At 49.7% G+C, this 12,073-nt stretch overlaps 1 pseudogene; it reads right to left on the bottom strand.

Annotated features, from left to right (window-relative positions):
• Nucleotides 1-419: 419 nt before the first annotated feature.
• LOC121855756 lies at nucleotides 420-3,822 on the bottom strand (annotated as a pseudogene).
• Between the last annotated feature and the right edge of the window lie 8,251 nt (nucleotides 3,823-12,073).

Here is a 12,073-nt window from a genome sequence, read left to right as displayed (position 1 = left end):
GACATGAACAAGAACAACAACGACATGAACAAGAAGAACAGACAAATGAACAACAACGACATGAACAAGAACAACAACGATATGAACAAGAACAACGACATGAACAAGAACAACAACGACATGAACAAGAACAACAACGATATGAACAAGAAGAACAATGACAACATGAACAAGAAGAACAATGACAACAGAAACAAGAGAAGAATATATAAAAACAAGAAGAACAACAACAGAAACAACAACAACAACAACAACGATAAAAGAACAAGAACAAGAGCAACAAGAAGAACAAAACAACAACAACAAAACAATAACACAGGTAGAACAACAACAACAACCAAGCCATCAACCTCTACAAGATTCCTGACATTTTTACGGTCAGGTCTTCCGCTTGTCACCTTGGCTGAGTAGCTGATGGATTACCGAGTGACAAAGGCGACAGACAGAGGCGAGGGAAACTGTTTTAATTCCGGGTTTGTGGTGGTCGTTGGAGGTATCGTCGTGTGATGCCTGCTGGGGGTATCGTCGTGGTGTCTGCTTGGGGTATCGTCGTGGTGTCTGCTGGGGGTATCGTCGTGTGGTGTCTGCTGGGGTATCGTCGTGTGGTGTCTGCTGGGGTATCGTCGTGGTGTCTGCTGGGGTATCGTCGTGGTGTCTGCTGGGGTACCGTCGTGGTGTCTGCTGGGGGTATCGTCGTGGTGTCTGCTGGGGTATCGTCGTGGTGTCTGCTGGGGGTATCGTCGTGGTGTCTGCTGGGGTATCGTCGTGTGGTGTCTGCTGGGGTATCGTCGTGGTGTCTGCTGGGGGTATCGTCGTGGTGTCTGCTGGGGTATCGTCGTGGTGTCTGCTGGGGGTATCGTCGTGTGGTGTCTGCTGGGGTATCGTCGTGGTGTCTGCTGGGGTATCGTCGTGGTGTCTGCTGGGGGTATCGTCGTGGTGTCTGCTGGGGGTATCGTCGTGTGGTGTCTGCTGGGTATCGTCGGTGTCTGCTGGGGTATCGTCGTGTGGTGTCTGCTGGAGATATCGTCGTGGTGCCTACCGGGAGGTATCCCCGTGGTGTCTGCTGGAGGTATCGCGTGGTGCCTGCTGGAGGTATCGTCGTGGTGCCTCCTGAGGGTATCGTCGTGGTGTCTGCTGGGGGTATCGTCGTGTGGTGTCTGCTGGGGTATCGTCGTGGTGTCTGCTGGGGTATCGTCATGTGGTGTCTGCTGGGGTATCGTCGTGCGGTGTCTGCTGGGGGTATCGTAGTGGTGTCTGCTGGGGTATCGTCGTGGTGTCTGCTGGAGGTATCGTCGTGTGGTGCCTGCTGGGGTATCGTCGTGGTGTCTGCTGGGGTATCGTCGTGTCTGCGGGACGTCGGTTCGCTTGGGGTATCGTCGGTGGTGTCTGCTTGGGGTATCGTCGTGGTGTCTGCTGAGGTAGTGTGTGGTGTCTGCTTGGGGTATCGTCGTGTGGTGCTGCTGGGGGTATCGTCGTGGTGTCTGCTGAGGGTATCGTAGTGTGGTGTCTGCTTGGGGTATCGTCGGTGGTGTCTGCTGGAGGTATCGTCGAGGTGTCTGCTGGGGGTATCGTCGTGGTGTCTGCTGGGGTATCGTAGGGTGGTGTCTGCTGGAGGTATCGTCGTGGTGTCTGCTGGAGGTATCATCGTGTGGGGTCTGCTGGGGTATCGTCGTGGTGTCTGCTGGGGGTATCGTCAGTGGTGTCTGCTGGAGGTATCGTCGTGGTCTGCTGGAGGTATCGTCGGTGGTATCTGCTGGGGTATCGTCGGTGTCTGCTGGGGGTATCGTCGTGTGGTGTCTGCTGGAGGTATCGTCATGCGCTGCAACGTCGGTGTCTGCTGGGGTATCGTCGGTGGTGTCTGCTGGAGGTATCGTCGTGGTGTCTGCTGGGGTATCGTAGGTGTTCTGGAGGTATCGTCGTGGTGTCTGCTGGAGGTATCGTCGTATGGTGTCTGCTGGGGGTATCGTCGTGGTGTCTGCTGGGGGTATCGTCATTGGTGTCTGCTGAGGTATCGTCGGGTGTCTGCTGGGGGTATCGCCGGTGGTGTCTGCTGGAGATATCGTCGGTGTCTGCTGGGGTATCGTCGTGGTGTCTGCTTGGGGTATCGTCGTGTGGTGTCTGCTGGAGGTATCGTCGGCGCTGGGTATCGTCGTGGTGTCTGCTGGAGGTATCGTCGGTGTCTGCTGGGGTATCGTAAGGTGGTGTCTGCTGGAGGTATCGTCGTGTGGTGTCTGCTGGAGGTATCGTCGTGGTGTCTGCTGGGGTATCGTCGTGGTGTCTGCTGGGGTATCGTCAGTGTGGTGTCTGCTGGAGGTATCGTCGTGTGGTGTCTGCTATGTCGTGGTGTCTGCTGGGGGTATCGTCGTGGGTGTCTGCTGAAGGTATCGTCGTGGTGTCTGCTGGGGTATCGTAGGTGGTGTCTGCTGGAGGTATCGTCGTGGTGTCTGCTGGGGTATCGTCGCGGTGTCTGCTGGGGTATCGTCATGTGGTGTCTGCTGGAGGTATCGTCGTGTGGTGTCTGCTGGGGTATCGTCGTGTGGTGTCTGCTGGAGGTATCGTCGTGTGGTGTCTGCTGGGGTATCGTCGTGGTGTCTGCGGGTATCGTCGTGTGGTGTCTGCTGGAGTATCGTCGAGGTGTCTGCTGGAGGTATCGTCGTGGTGTCTGCTTGGGGTATCGTCGTGGTGTCTGCTGGAGGTATCGTCGGTGTCTGCTGGGGTATCGTAGGGTGGTGTCTGCTGGAGGTATCGTCGTGTGGTGTCTGCTGGAGGTATCGTCGTGGTGTCTGCGGTATCGTCGTGTCTGCTGGGGGTATCGTCGTGGTGTCTGCTGGGGGTATTGTCGTGGTGTCTGCTGGAGGTATCGTCGAGGTGTCTGCTGGAGGTATCGTCGTGGTGTCTTCAGGTAGGTCTTCATTGGTCCGCCAAGCACAACAGAAGGAAAGAATGAAGTAATATGCAGCTAACCCAGCGCCTCTTCCTCCCTCCTGCCTTCCCCCCTACCCTCCTTCTTTTCCTGCCAGCCCCTCCTCTTACATCTCTTCTCTCCTTCTTGCCCCTCCAGCCATCCTTACTTCCTTTCCTGCCCCCTTTTCTCCGTCTGTCCATTCTGACATCCGATTGAAGTGAAATATTATTATTATTATTAAATAAATAATAACACCAGCCTCTAATATTACACCTTCGCCACCATTTATTTACCTTAATATTAAATATCCCAATACATAATAAGTTATCCCATCTGAAAAGCAAATTAGTTGAGCCAAGATCTATGCGGCATTCGGTGACTGTAGCCTCATAGTCAATATTTGCAGCAGTTGTCGGAGTAGGGGCAGGCCTGTTCTGAGGCAGAGCAGCCGACCGAAGAAGAGAGAGAAGGACAGTCGACATCTCATCCAGGCTAACATAGCCTTGGCTGGGTTGCTGTTTGTTCGAGATCAACTCATGAGTCTGGCGTAGAAACATTCCCACCGGTCCCATCCCAATCAGAGGTTGTGAACACTAGGCGAGTGAGACTACTGATCAACGTTTGAATTCTCCCACACGCCCTCTGTCGTTCTCGTTCTCTATGTGCAGCATCGAGAGCCAGGGTTACGGTGACAAGTGGCCATGGGATCCTGGATACGTCGGCGTCTCAAGGCCCAGAATCTCGAAGACTGACGTCCACATTTACTATGAGATGTGTTTAAGTCCCAGGTTAAAGATCCCACCATCCAGGAAGGAGGGTCGGTTCCTACCATGACGTCCCGGCAGATTTCTTCAACATATTTTAAGGAGATCCTTACCTGCCATGCCCCGCAAATGAAGCCCTTCTGCAGAGACCATGGCGATCGTCGTCATAGAAGAGCTATTGACGGTCAGAGGGCAACGACCACTGCCAGCCCACCCAGAGCAATGGCATCTGTAAATTCTTGCTCATGAAACCATTTGCCCTTTATCGGTAACGCGTTTAACCAGTCTGGAGGCGCCCACCTGCGCTTGCGTTACGGCGTCAACCGGAACCCGCAGCACAGTTGCTGCAACATGTCATTTTGGCAGAAAGGCCGATCCACAATGGCCCCACGGATCTGGCTCACCAGTGTCCACTTCTGATGCATTCGCTATTATGGCGAGGGCCATGAGCTGGCGAATTTTGATGTTGAGTGTCAGCACCTCTGATTAGTTAGTCCCATCCTCCCAGGCTTGTGCAAGGCGTTCTGCTGTTAAGTCAGGCAGCCACTAGTTTAAATGAACTTGGACCCTGATAGCTTCCAGAGTGGGTGGAGGAGGGTCCGATCTCAGGATGGTACGCATCAGGTAGTCTCCAGCGATGCTTGACTCCATGGGTGAATGCTGCAGCGCCGCATGTGGTTTGGTGTTGGGGCAATCCCAGACAGAGCTTGATTTCGCTAACCCACTCATTCACCTTCCGTTATACTCGGTCTTGGTCCAGAGCTACCATAGCGCCTAGATGTCTTTTGGCCGTCCCAGTTACCTTGAACCCCATCAGCCAAAAACCCAAAGCCCGGGTTCATAACGTTCTGGTCGTCGATGAGGAAGGACTTGCTAGCGTTTGGGTACCTATTTGTGACCTCGCGATGTGTTACCACAGGTCCCACTCACTTTGATGCACTCACTTTTCCTGCTCCTCAAGGCCATCACATATGCCACTTGTTTGACCCCAGTTGTTTCGCAAATTTTATTTCTGTTGAGCACTGATAGGCCAAATGTATACATTGCCATTGCAACGGGTCCCCAAGGTTCTCAAATGACTGTAGGATGCATCACCGTATTCATGTTTACTATGAGGTCTGAAGGATCTTTATACGAATCTTTCAACATACACGCAAAGCCAGGACACTTTGATCTTGATGTTGTGCAGGCGCAGCTCATGGTTGCTATGTTGAATGTCGAAGCATCCACCAGGAGAACGGCCCGCCAATCACGCTGCTCAAACATCAATCTCATGGCGTGAATGGCCGCCTCCACCAGCCTGGTGGCCAGCACACACCCAGGTTCCTGCTGCCTCTGACATCATCTCTTACCACCTCCATTATGCACTTCTCCGATGATCCGCCTCAGCACTTTCCACCCCTATAGGTCTACATCCCGGTTTCTTTCCAGAGGAATAAGGCGGCAGGCCGTCAGGCCCTGACGTGATGGCAGTAAAGAGGATGCAAGCTTGCAAGGGCGGCAATGGCAGTGCAGAGATTAAGCCACACAGGGCCAAACTTACGAAAGAGGATGACTTCAACCGTTTGCATCCAGACTCTGAAGGGCCGGCTCTTCCGAGCTCCTCAGTGCCTTTTTTTTCCACACCCATCTCTATTTTCGAACAGGAGACAGCATTTGGTGGGATATAGTCACCCTGTACGCCTTCATTCCGCTTGCAGGATGTTTCTTCAATAGTTTTAATGTCTCTGTTTATTAAGAACACCTCACCGGAGGGTGATTCCCGTGCTACTACTACTACACTACTACTACTACTACTATTTTGCCCAAACTAGCACCCTTCAGAAATGTTCTCGAAGGTGGGGAGGAGAGACCCATAAGAGAAATGGAGGGGAGATTGGAAGGAGTGTCCGCATTGGCTCGAAATATACGATACGTCTAGTTCCAACATCTAACGCAAGAGGCGCTTCCCTAGGCTCTTACCATTCTTTTATTTTTTCCCCCCCTTTTTTCCCTCAGCTTTTTTTCCCCTCACCAATTTATGTCTTACTCCTTAATGTCTATTCTCCATTATCTCCAGCATCGTCTCTTTGTTCACGGTGAGATAGAGATTGTCTCATTTATTATCTCTCGTTCCGCATATTTTTTTTTTGGGAGAGGGAAAGATTGTGTTTACTTAGTCTCTACTAATGCTCTCTTCTGAACTGACTGAGGAAGTTTTCAGAAGAGAGGGGCATTTTCAGAGAGAGAGAGAGAGAGAGAGAGAGAGGAGCATATAGACCCTATTATTATTATTATTATTATTATTATTATTAACTATACATAAAATGTTATTATATATTACTATAAAAAGACAAAACACTTACCTTGGTATTTGTTAGTCCCAGCTGAGCGAGTGGTATACCGCTACAGTGACCCGGATGATTATAGCATTAGACACACATTGTAGTTGTAACCGATCACGTTATAATGTTCACCAGTTAACTCCAGTTCATATCGTGACTGTACAGAGAGTGGTAGTATACAGTTAACTGGATTAACAGAAGTATTATGTGGAGTTTATATATTGGAAGTTAAAATAAACATATGGGAGGAAATAGAGAAATATATTGGACGTAGGGGTAACTATATGTTGTTTAAGAGATGTCAGTGATATAGAGTAAGTACAGTTCTCGTAGTAATTATTATTATTATTATTATTATTAGTAGTAGTAGTAGTAGTAGTAGTAGTAGAAGTAGTATTAGTAGTCTAGAAATAGTATCAGTAGTAAGTAATAGTAAAAGTAGTAGTAGTAGTCTAGAAATAGGAGCAGTATTAACTATATTAAAAGTAGTGGTAGTAGCAGTAGTAGTAGTCTAGAAATAGTAGCAGTAGTAGTGGTAGTAGAAATCAGTATATAAACAAGCGGTAACAGTAAGTGACAGTAATTAACAGTAAAAGTCAATAACAGAAAAAGTAAGCAACAGTAACAGTAAGAGCAGTAACATTAAGTAACAGTTACAGTCAATTACAGTAACAGTAAGCAACAGTAACAGCAAGTCAATAACAGAAACAGTAAGTCAACAACAGCAACACAGTAACAGTAAGTAACAGTAAAAACAGTAACAGAAAGTAACAGTAACACAGTAATAATGTTCAGTTTTACGAGCACCACAACACAATATTCGGTCACTATCACCACCAGTGTCTAGTATATACACACACACACACAGACACACACACACACACACACACCGTCCTCCCCCACACACCACACCACTCACTACCAAGCGTGTGTGTATATGTGTGTGTGTATGTGTGTGTGTCTCAGCCCGCGCCTGGACAATAACTGACTGAGGTGTATGTGTGTGTGTGTGTCCCTACTACCACCACCACACCAGCACGCGCGCGCCTTTCCCTCCTACTCCACCGCCTGCCATCGACTGAGTCTTCCACAGCAACTTATTTCACCTAAAGATTAACCACCTATAGGTTAGATTAGGTTAGGCGGTTGAGGAGGTTAAGTTTAAAGTTAGAGTTAGAGTTAAATAGTTTAAGCAGTTAGTTAGCGTTAGCAGGGTTAGCGTTATGTAGTTAGGTGGTAGTGTTAGCTAAGTTAGGGCTCATTCTATTGTTTGTTGACATATCACCTGTGACTCGAGTGCATGTAAATTGAACCTCAATAGACAGTGCTATAACCTGTCTGAATATGCAAATGTCCTAATTTGCATACAGGTTTTTTTTAGTATTATGATTTCCACGAAAGATACACACATAAATATTAATAACTCTTGGCTTACTATATTAGGCCACTCTGAGCTCTCCCAGTCGTTTATACAGTCACACACGCCCAGTTACCTTCATCTTAACTGAACTGACTGGCACACGGCAACAGTCAGAGCTGGGGGAGGCAAACGGTTAGGTGAATGAGGCAATTGAGGAGGAAACGAAGTGGAAAATGAGAGAGATTTTGAAACAGGAGATGAGAGGAAGGGAAGGAGTGGTGGAGGGAGGGAGGAGACGTTGAGGGTGAGAGGGGAGACGTTGAGGGGTGAGGGGAGACTTGAGGTGAAAGAAGAGGAGGGAGAGGAGATGAGGTGGAGAGGAGAGGAGGAGGAGACGTTGAGGGTGGAGGGAGAGACGTTGAGGTGAGAGGAGACGTTGAGGGTGAGAGAAGAGGAGGGAGAGACAATGAGGGGTGAGAGGAGAGGAGGGAGGAGACGTTGAGGGGTGAGAGGAGACGTTGAGGTGGGAGAGGAGGAGGGAGGGATGTTGAGGGGTGGAGAGAGGGAAGAGAGGGAGGAGATGTTGAGGTGGAGAGGAGAGGGTGAGAGAGGAGGAGAGAGGAGATGTTGAGGGGTGAGAGGGAGATGATGAGGTGAGAGGAGAGGAGGGAGGAGATGTTGAGGGTGAGAGGAGATGTTGAGGGGAGAAAAGAGGAGGGAGGAGATGTTGAGGGTGAGAGGAGAGGAGGAGGAGACGTTGAGGGTGAGAGGAGATGTTGAGGGTGAGAGAAGAGGAGGGAGGAGACGTTGAGGGTGAGAGAGGAGAGGAGGGAGGAGACGTTGAGGGTGAGAGAAGAGAGGAGGAGAAGAGAAGAGGAGGGAGGAGACGTTGAGGGTGAGAGGAGAGGAGGGAGGAGACGTTGAGGGTGAGAGGGGAGAGGAGGGAGAGACGTTGAGGGTGAGAGAGAGTTGGAGGGTGGAGAAAAGAGGAGGGAGGAGACAGGGAGGGTGAGAGGAGGGAGGAGACAAGAGGAGAGGGAGACGTTGAGGTGAGAGAAGAGGAGGAGGAGACATTGAGGGGGAGGAGAGGGAGGGAGGAGATGTTGAGGGGTGAGAGAGAGGAGGAGACGTGAGGGTGGGGAGATTTGAGGAAAGAGGAGGGGAGGACAAGGAGGGTGAGAGGAGAGGAGGGGAGGAGACGTTGAGGGGTGAGAGGAGGTGAGGGTGGGAGAAAAGAGGAGGGAGGAGATGTGAGGGGTGAGAGGAGAGAGGAGGAGATGTTGAGGGTGAGAGACATGGAGGGTGGAGAGAAGAGGAGAGGGAGTGAGTGAGAGGAGAGAGGAGGAGGAGATGTGAGGGTGAGAGGAGATGTGAGGTGTGAGAAAGAGGAGGGAGGAGATGTTGAGGGTGAGAGGAGGAGGGGGGAGATGTTGAGGGGTGAGAGGAGATGTTGAGGGTGAGAAAAGAGGAGGGAGGAGACGTTGAGGGGTGAGAGGAGAGAGGAGGAGACGTTGAGGGTGAGAGGAGGAGAGGAGGAGGAGACGTTGAGGGTAAGAGGAGATGTTGAGGGTGAGAAAGAGGAGGGGAGGAGACGTTGAGGTGAGAGGAGAGGAGGGAGGAGACGTTGAGGGGTGAGAGGAGATGTTGGGGTGAGAAAAGAGGAGGGAGGAGACGTGAGGTGAGAGGAGAGAGGGAGGAGATGTGAGGGGGGAGAGACAGGGAGGAGAGAGAGAGGGAGACGTTGAGGAGAGAGGAGAGGAGGGAGGAGATGTTGAGGGGTAGAGAGAAGAGGAGGGAGGAGACGTTAGAGGTGGTGAGAGAGGGGAGGGAGGAGACGTGAGGGTGAGGAGAGGAGGGAGGAGAGAGAGGAGGAGGAGATGTTGAGGGGAGAAAAGAGGAGGGAGGAGAGACGTTGAGGGGAGAGGAGGAGAGGAGGAGATGTTGAGGGTGAGAGGAGACGTTGAGGGTGAGAGAAGAGGAGGGAGGAGACATTGAGGGTGAGAGGAGAGGAGGGAGGAGACGTTGAGGGTAGAGAGAAGAGATAAGAGGGAAGAGAAGAGGAGGTGGGAGGAGATGAGGGTGAGAGGAGAGAGGAGGAGATGTTGAGGAGGAGAGAGATGTTGAGGGTGAGAAGAAGAGAGGAGGGGAGATGTTGAGGGCAGAGAGAAGAAGAAGAATATAAAGAAAGAAGAAAGAAATAAAAGAAAGAAAGAAAAAAAAAAAGAAAGAAAAGAAGAAACAAAAGTCAAAAATAAAGAAAAAAGAAAAAAAGAACAAACAAAAAAAGAAAGAAAAGAAGAAAAAAGAAAGAAAAGAAGAAGAAAAAAAAAAAGAAAGAAAACAAAAGAAAAGAAGAAGAAAAACGAAATAGAAAGAAAAGAAAAAGAAACAAAAGAAGAAGAAAGAAAGAAAGAAAAGAAAGAAAGAAGAAAGAAGAAGAAGAAAGAAAAGAAAGAAGAAGAAGAAAGCAAAGAAAGAAAAGAAGAAAAGAAAGAAAGAAAAAAAGAAAAGAAAAAAAGAAAAAGAAGAAGAAAAGCAAAGAAAGAAGAAGAAGAAAAGAAGAAGAAGAAAAGAAGAAGAAGAAAGAAAAAAAGAAGAAGAAGAAGAAGAAGAAGAAGAAGAAGAAGAAGAAGAAGAAGAAGACCCACTAAATATATCACGCACATAACCTGACGAAGTATATCTACGAGTCTCAGTACACAGTAAGTCTCCCAGCTGAATACATCTCAGCCCAGGAGTATATCCAGTATAATCACTCCAGCAGATTATAATTATGTCTTTAGAACATCAAAGTATTATGGAAAGAAAAAGAAAAAGAAAAAAAATGAAAAATCACCTAGTTGGCAATGAGGTAATTTGTCCAGGTGATTGAAGCCGATAGAGGAAAAGACTAATCCTGAAATTATTGCTTCAGTAATTTACCTGAACCAATTAGTGTAATGAGTTGAAATGAAAAAAATAAGAAATTTGACGAGGATTTGTTAGGTTAGGTTAAGTTAGGTTTAGCAGGTTAGGTTTAGTTAGGCTAAGTTTAGGTTAGTTGCATTCTTATCTATGCTAAATAAAAATCAATGGAATGGCTGCTACGCTATATACATAATATTGCCACAATGATGTTGCCCCTAGTGTGAAGGGAGGATGGCCGGCCCAAGGGCCACCTAGGCGTGAATTTTCTTAGTGTAGCAGCTGTCGCCAACACAACAACCACAACCCTGAATTAGCGAGCGCTGCATGACCCAGTGTTTAAGGTACTGTCGCCACACAACAACCAACCATCACTGAATTAGCGAGCTGCATGACCCAGTGTTTAAGGTGTAGAAGCTGTCGCCAACACAACAATCACACCCTGAGTTAACGAGCTGCATGACCCAGTGTCAAGGAATAGTCCGAGAAGACCGGACAACTCACCATCTGCACTGGCTAACCATTACCCCGGAACACGATCGGTAAATCGATTAACATCCAGGTTCCCAATTACTGCTGGGTAGACAGAGGCAATGGTAAAGAAACTTGCCCATAGTTTCACCCAGCCCGTGGATCGATCCCGGGACCACTCACTTGCGAGGCGAGCATTCTGACCATTACACCACAGGTCGCCATACATACAAACATACATACACGGACAACTAGCACACCCACACAATACATTTCTGTTGTGCGAGTATTATTGTGCAGGAAGTGGACCACGCTCGACCCAGCTGGTGTAATGACCGACCAAACTACACAACACCGCCCTAACAAGGTTAAACCGCCATCTGGGAAAACTGACGGTGAGAGTTGCAATACCTGTGTGTGTGTGTGTGTGTGTGTGTGTTCGTTGGTGTGTGTGTGTGTGTGTGTGTGTGTGTCTGTCTGTGTGTGTGTGTGTGTGTGTGTGTGTGTGTGATTCTCAAGATGTGTGGTTTATGTTAACTTTAATGCCACCACCACTCACCACACTCTCCCTTCCTCCACCACTCTCTCTCATTCCTCCCCCACTCTCTCCTCCTTCCTCCACCACTCTTCCTTCCCTCCACCACTCTCCCTTCCTCCCCCACTCTCTCTCTCTCCCTCCACTACTCTCTTCTCTTCCCCACTCTCTCCTTTCCCTCCACCTTCTCCTTCCTCCACCACTCTCCTCCCCCACCTCTCCTTCCTCCCCACTTTCCTTCCTCCACCACTCCTCTCTCCCTCCCCCCACTCCCTCCCCTTTCTCCTCCCCCACTCTCTCCTTCCTCCCCCCACTCTCTCCTTCCCTCCCCCACTCTCCCTCCCTCCCCCACACTCTCTTCCCTTCCTCCACCACTCTCCATACTCCTCCACTCTCCTTCCTCCCCCCACCTCTCTCCCTTCCTCCACCACTCTCTCCTTCCTCCACCACTCTCTCCTTCCTCCACCACTTCCTCCTTCTTCCTCCCCCCACTCTCCCCTTTCCCTCCCCCACTTCTCCTCCTTCCTCCCCCACACTCTCCCTTTTCCTCCACCACTCTCTCCATACCTTCCTCTCCCTTCCTCCCCCACTCTCTCCTTCCTCCCACCACTCTCCCTTCCTCCACCACTCTCCTTTCTCCCTCCACCACTCTCTCCTTTCCCTCCCCACTCTCTCCCTTCCCTCCACCACTCTCCCCTTTCCCTCCCACTCTCTCTCTCCCCTTCTCCTACCCCACTCTCCTTCCTCCCCCACTCTCCTTCCCTCCACCACTTCTTCCCTCCCCCCCACTCTCCTTCCCTCCCCCCACTC

The sequence above is a fragment of the Homarus americanus genome, unplaced genomic scaffold, assembly GCF_018991925.1.
Source record: "Homarus americanus isolate GMGI-L3 unplaced genomic scaffold, GMGI_Hamer_2.0 scaffold54097, whole genome shotgun sequence".
Lineage (NCBI taxonomy): Eukaryota > Metazoa > Arthropoda > Malacostraca > Decapoda > Nephropidae > Homarus > Homarus americanus.
The sequence above is the reverse complement of the archived record's forward strand: the minus strand, read 5'-3'. Positions and strand labels throughout refer to the sequence as shown.